Raw genomic sequence first — 6736 nt, forward strand, 5'->3', positions numbered from 1 at the left:
GGTAAATACATTAGGATGAGTAAGAAAATAATACTAATCCATGATATTTAGTGACTTATCTGTGCCCTGCATTATACTCACTGCTTCACGGAACCATCCCTTTGTGCCCTTGCTATATAACCCTATACACTGGCACAAAGGAACACTGGTTGGACACTCACCACATCTCATGTATCCTGTTAAATTCCATTCAATCCTCATAACAGCTTTCTAGTCCAGGTATAGTTGCTATTTTGCCTATTTTATAGATGGAGAAACTGAGAAACAGAAAAAAAAAATCATTTCCCCAATGGTACACAGCTAATAAAAGTCCATACCAAGATTCAAAGGGCGTGATTCACAAACCTATACAAGAATGAAGTGTGTGTTGCTAGCCTAGAGCAATGCTACCCACAGCAACACATGACAAACTGGGGCTCAGAGAATCCTTACAAACCAAGGCCTCACAGTCACAGTGGAATGGAGCCAGGCCCTCAAATCCAGCCTTTGCTGAACCCAAGGCCCACCTGGCATCACGATGTCATGCTGCCTCCATAATAGAGAATCTAATAGAATAAGGAAAGCAAGCCATTTTCTGTCCTAGAATTAACACTCCCAGTGATCATGAACACACCTACCCATGGTATAAAGGGTGTGGGGAATACAGAGATCTGAAGTATGGAGGTCAATGGTAAGACTCCTAAAACATTGGGAGTGTGTGGTGGACCGGTCACGTGCCCTTTAGTGGAATGGGATCCCTACCCCTTGCCTGCCCCCTCCCTTCTAACAGTAGCAGTTATGGCACACAGGTAAAGAGCTGAGACTCTGAAGCCAGTCACACTGTGGGCAAATCCTGGCTCTGCTTCTTCCAGGCTGTGCAAACTGGGGCAAGTCACTTCGCTCCTCTGGACTTCCGCTTCCTTAGCTGCAAAATGCTACTAACGATAGTGTTGTTTGAGAGTTAGAGGATTCAGTCAGTATAAGAGCTTATGATAGTGCCCGGAACACAGCAAGTGTTCAGTGCTGAGTACCACTGTCGTTTCCTTCCTTAAGGACCTCCTCAAGTGCGTTCTGCTTCCAACTCTGAGGCCCTCTCGCTGTTAGTGGCTTGGGACCACCGGCCTTGCTTTTGTTTCTGCTCTGCTCTTGGCATTCCACGCTTTAGGAGTTGGTTTCCACCCCAGACCTGTCAATTTGGATTTTTACCTCATGCGGAGTATCCTGTGGCCTGCCCCTCACTCTTCAGATTCCCAATGAGTCAATCTCTGCTAATTGCTATCAGAACTTGCTGAAAAATACTTGCTCACTTTTGTGCTACTTGACTTCCTCACACCAGCTCAACCCCCAGACCCTGATCTTTGTGTTGACATGAGCTATAGTGGTCTTTACCACTACACACTTACTCTGGGATTGATCTCTGAATCTGAGCTTTACATTTCAAGTTCCTCTCTCCATTGACCTATCACGGCATAGTAGCGACTAAAATTGGTACGGCCCTTTACAGTTTATGCACAAATATTATCTAACTCAAACTTCACAAGGAATAATCCTTTGAGATAGGCATTTTTATTGCATATGTGTCCAGGCAAGATAAATAATTTGTCCAAAGCTGCAAAGAATTGGTTGCAGAGAGAGAACTAGAAACCAGGTTTTCTGACTCCAGACACTGTATTGTTTCCAGTGTACCACACTGTCCATAAAGTTTGCATAGATTCAAGACGTGGTTATAAAAATTTCCAAGTCTCATTCAGAGGCTTGATGTTATATATCCAAATCACAGCAATCAGCTTAGTGAATTTAGAAGTGAATGACAATGTCGATCAATCAACCGTTAAAATCATGCTCCACAAATAAAATTAGAATAGAAAACAAAGTAAAATAAAATAAAATTCCAAGCCTTCAGTCTGGCCCTGCCCTAGTGCTCCTGGTTTTACAGCTGCATCAGCAGCTGTTGTGCATAACTGCCCAGCCACATGCAGCCCAGTAGGCTCACTTCTGACCTCAGCATCCTTTCCAGCTCACTAACTCTCTTTATGTGCATGGCTCCATTTCTGTCAATGGTCTCAAATTTTCCCTACATGTGAAACCTCAGAATCCCACTTGGCCCACCCTTCGCCCTCACCCGTCCCATTCAATTATCCACTGAAACGTGAACATCCTCTCTATGTGTTACTCCCGCATGTGAACTCTCCCTTCATCCCAGACACCCACTGCCTAGATCTAGACACTCATAACTTACCCTGTCAACCACTACTCTAGTCATCTTCTTGCTTTCAGGTTCTCTTTTTTCATTCTATCTTAAACCCACATCAGATGAATCTCAGTAACATCGCTTTTCCTCTTGCGGAAAAACTCTGTGACTTGTCACATCCTTTAAGATAAGATCAGTTGCCGCCCATGTGTTCTTAAACGGTGTGCTGAGGGACGCCAATGTTCGGTGGATATTAATAGGTGCTTCATTAGAAACAGAAAAGAAAGAAAGGCTAACTATTATCATCTCTTCCCCATTTACATGCACACTAGCTAAGAGTCCGAATATGTGACCTAGAGATCTGAAACTTTTTTCTTAAAGCTAACATTTTCAGGGTCCCTGGCTGGCTCAGCCAATAAAGCCTACAGCTCTTCATCTCTGGATTGTAAGTTTGAGCCCCATATTGGGTGTAGAGATTACTTAAAAATAAAATCTTTTTTAAAAAAACTAACGTTGTCAAGATGCATTTGATCACAGAACACTTGTTTCAATGAAAACTTAGGAACATCTGATTGACAGTGTTCCACAAAACACAGTTTGGGATACTCTACACCTCACCTCCACATCCTTTCCTGGACTTATCTTCTACCACTACCCCATACAAATCCTTTTTGGCCTTAAAATTGGCTCCAGACCAAGTCAGACCAAGTTCTACCTTCAAGTTCAATACCACCCAAAAAGCCTGTGGAGAACTCCAGACTCACTGTAGAGCTCACTGTACTGGAAACCATATGCTGCAGATTTTTTACATGGTCCTGGTCTTCTGAGATTTATTCTTCTTAATAAAGATGATTCAAAAAAGCATGAAAAGCTATTTGATTTTATTTTGAGGGATTCTTATTGTAAATAGGATCACATGTTGGAAAAAACCCTTTATTAAACCATATATCCTGATTTCTGTTTTAGATAGTTGGTTTGCTATAATTGTTGATCATATCTATTTTTTGGACTGTTCACTGGACACACTGTCTGCAGTTCTGTATTGTTAATTATGTTTTATATCCCTTCATACCACCCCTACCAGGTTGGTCCATTATCTCCAGTATTTATCTTCCAGAGGCGAATGCTCAATAATCTAGGTTGATTATGATGATTCTAAGGTTGCTATTAGACTAGCTCAGAGACTTTCAAATGGCAAAATCCATGTTACCCAAAACACAGATTTCACCTTTAAGACCAAGACTGCCTGAGAAAGGAATACTCTGCTTTAATTTAAGGAATAAGGCCAGTCCTTAATGGGGTATCTTAAACCCACGAAGATTAAAGGAAACAAGAGGCACCAGTATCAGTCCTTGTTATATTCATTTGCAGAACTCACTGTTTCTTTTTAAGATTCACCTGGTACTCAAGTATCATAACTAAAGAGCTACATAAATAATTGTACAAAAGCAGGAAATTCACCACTGGGTGCAGGTGCTTAGATACAAAACAAGCGAAGGCACTAAATTACTTATGGGTGAAATTTTGGATTTCCTTTAAAACACTGCAACAAAAACAATTATCTTAAGGACATGGGGCAAAGACGGATTAAATAAGATTGCAATATGTTGATGACTATTGAATTGATAAATTCAATGGTAATTGATAAACGAGGGCTTATTATACTATTCTTTGTTATATATATAATATTATATATATAATTCTTTCTGTTTCATATGTGTGTGTGTGTGAAAATTTGTATAATAGAAAGGTATAGAATGTGTGGATAACTGATGTTTATTAAAGAGGAAGGATGACAGGGGCTCAGTTGGTTAAGTTTCTGCTTTCAGCTCAGATCATGATCCTGGGGCCCTAGCATTGTGCTTTGTACTTAGGCTCTCTGCCCAGTGGGGAGTTTGTTTCTCCCTCTCCCTCTGTCCCTCCCCGACTTGTTCTCTCTCTCAAAATAAGTAAATAAAATATTCAAAAAATGGGAGGTTGATGGTTCAAGTGTCTTGCTTATCAGGTCTGTACCTCCAGCAGACTTTATTCATTCCACTGCCAATAATCAGACCAACCCGGGTCTTGGGATCGCCAAGACTGTGTGGCTTTGTTGTATCATCACTCACAGGTTTCTGAGCAAGGCCAACCCAGGATTAACTTCCATCAGGAGAAAGTAAATAAATGGAGCTAAGTCTCCTCTTTATCCTTTTTTTTTTTTCTTGCTGTTCATCTGTTCTTCTCCCTACCAGCCTGCCCACACCTGTCATCCCATCCAACTTCTACCTGCACAACCCTGCCCCTCCTTTCTCCATCAGCTTTTGTAAGCCCTTTAAATATTTTACCTAAAGTTGCTGACATATCAGCTATCAATCGACGCCAGGAATATGAGCCTTCTGTCTTTCTCTGCTTTTCATGTCCTCTTGACTTCTTTCTAACACTGTGAATATTGACCCTCCTGCTGCCCCAGGCCTAAACTTCTATCCATGCTCTGATTCTGGGATCCCTTCAGATGGTTCCTCACATGATTCTCACCATCTGATTTTATTTTTATTTTATTTTTTAAAATATTTTATTTATTTATTCATGAAAGACACACACAGAGAGAGAGGCAGAGACACAGGCAGAGGGAGAAGTAGGCTCCATGCAGGGAGCCCGACGTGGGACTCGATCCCAGGTGTCCAGGATCACACCCTGGGCCGAAGGCGGCGCTAAACCTCTGAGCCACCCGGGCTGCCCCACCATCTGGTTTTAAAGAGGCAGGGAGAGGCAGGGGTGTGTGTGCAGAAAGGTATAACAGAATCAAGAATATTTGCTATCATAAACACCAAAGAAGAAAGAGTTTCAAGGATATAGCACTCATGGGGGCAAGATGCACAAGAAAAATCAATAAAGAATAAGTAGTTAGAAGAGGATTTAAGTAACTGGGAAATCAGTACCAACTGTGATTAGTTCAGAAATGATAGAAGTGAGTTCTAGGAGTGTAGATTTCAGGCATGAAGAAGGCATGGGATAGACAAAAACTTACCTAAGAATGTCTACAAGGATGTGAAGGAGAAAAAATGTATAGAATCTTATGCAGAAAAAAAGCCCAAACCTGGGGGTTTTCAAGACAAGTCAGGCAGACCTGTGAATGTTAGAAGGAGAAAGGAGGCAGTGGGAAGAGAAAGGATGAAGAATCTAGGGTGTCAGAAACCAAAAAAACACAGTCTTGGGAGTGATCTACAGGAATAAGGATGAAAATACATGTTGAAGTGGTAGCCTTGTAAAGGAAGACACAGTTCTTTTCTGAGATGAGAAGGATAAGCAGAGAGTTCAAATTTTAAGAAGATTGACTTTGAGAAAGCTTTAAAAAAAAGTTTCTTGCAGGGTTTCAATGTTCTCAGCCAAAGAATGTACTAAGTTAAGTGAGAAAATACTTGGCACAAGGCTCAAAGCATCTTAATTGTTTAATATCTGGTGGTCCTGGGAGACTCAACAGTGGTACAAGGGGTGGCAATAAGAAACAACAGCAAACACTGAGTATTTACCATGTTCTGGGCACTCTTCCAAGCTATGCAGCAGTGGCGGAAATGGAAGGACCAAGAGAAGCGATAATCAACAAGGAATATCTTTTTAAGAATAAAATAAGCAGAAATAAGTTTGAGGAAAACAGAAGGTTGGTTGGCAGAGACACTATGAAGATTTCCTCAGCAAACGAGCAAGCTATTATTAGGCATCTGTGGGAACTCACTTGCAGTTTGGCCAGGCATTGGTATGGGGAAAAGTTGGTAGGTGTCTGGTCAGAAAGGAAACTAGTGGAATGGATGGAATTGAAATGAATAGGCAATCCCACTACACAAAGGTAAAAAAAAAAAAAAAAAGGTAAAAAAAAGTTAAAAGATTTAGCAGATGATACCTTACAGAAGGGTTGGTGATACTGAAAGCATCTCCTTGCTACTGGCTAAGCAAAGGAGTGGAAACAATCAAGGAGAAGTGTGATTAGGATATCAGTATGAACAGGAAAATCACCAGCAAGGCTCTGTAGGATCGCTTCATTTAAGGAACTAATCGCGTGACTGCCAGGAGGCTGAAAATATGGCCCTCATCCTCATATTGCCAAGTCTTTATTATGAGAAATCATCAAAGATGGTAAAAGCAGTCTTGGAACCTTAACAGTAGTGACAAGCATTTCTGATGTGAACCGGCAATACCATAGATCTTCCTCGAGAAGGCAGGATAATAAGGGAAGCGTCAATCATTATCTCATACCAGTTAGCTGCAACCAACTAGTTCTCAGAGGTAGGGGCGAAAAACTAATGTGACCATAATCACTTTGTGGCACAATAGAATTTTCCAATCATGTGCAGTTCCTCTTTCCTTATTCTTATGTTTAATAATAGTATTATTATATTCAAGTACTCATTCTTGTGTGTTTGGTTAACATACTGGCATTATGCTATATCCATTTTTCTTTAAAAAAAAAAAGATTTTATTTATTTAAAAGAGAAAGAGTGCATGAGAGAGAGCAAACCAGCAGGAGGAGAGGTAGAGGGAAAGGTAGAAGCAGACTCCCACTGAGCAGGGAGCCCAGGGGACCCTGGGAGC

Source organism: Vulpes vulpes, chromosome 7 (assembly GCF_048418805.1).
Source record: "Vulpes vulpes isolate BD-2025 chromosome 7, VulVul3, whole genome shotgun sequence".
Lineage (NCBI taxonomy): Eukaryota > Metazoa > Chordata > Mammalia > Carnivora > Canidae > Vulpes > Vulpes vulpes.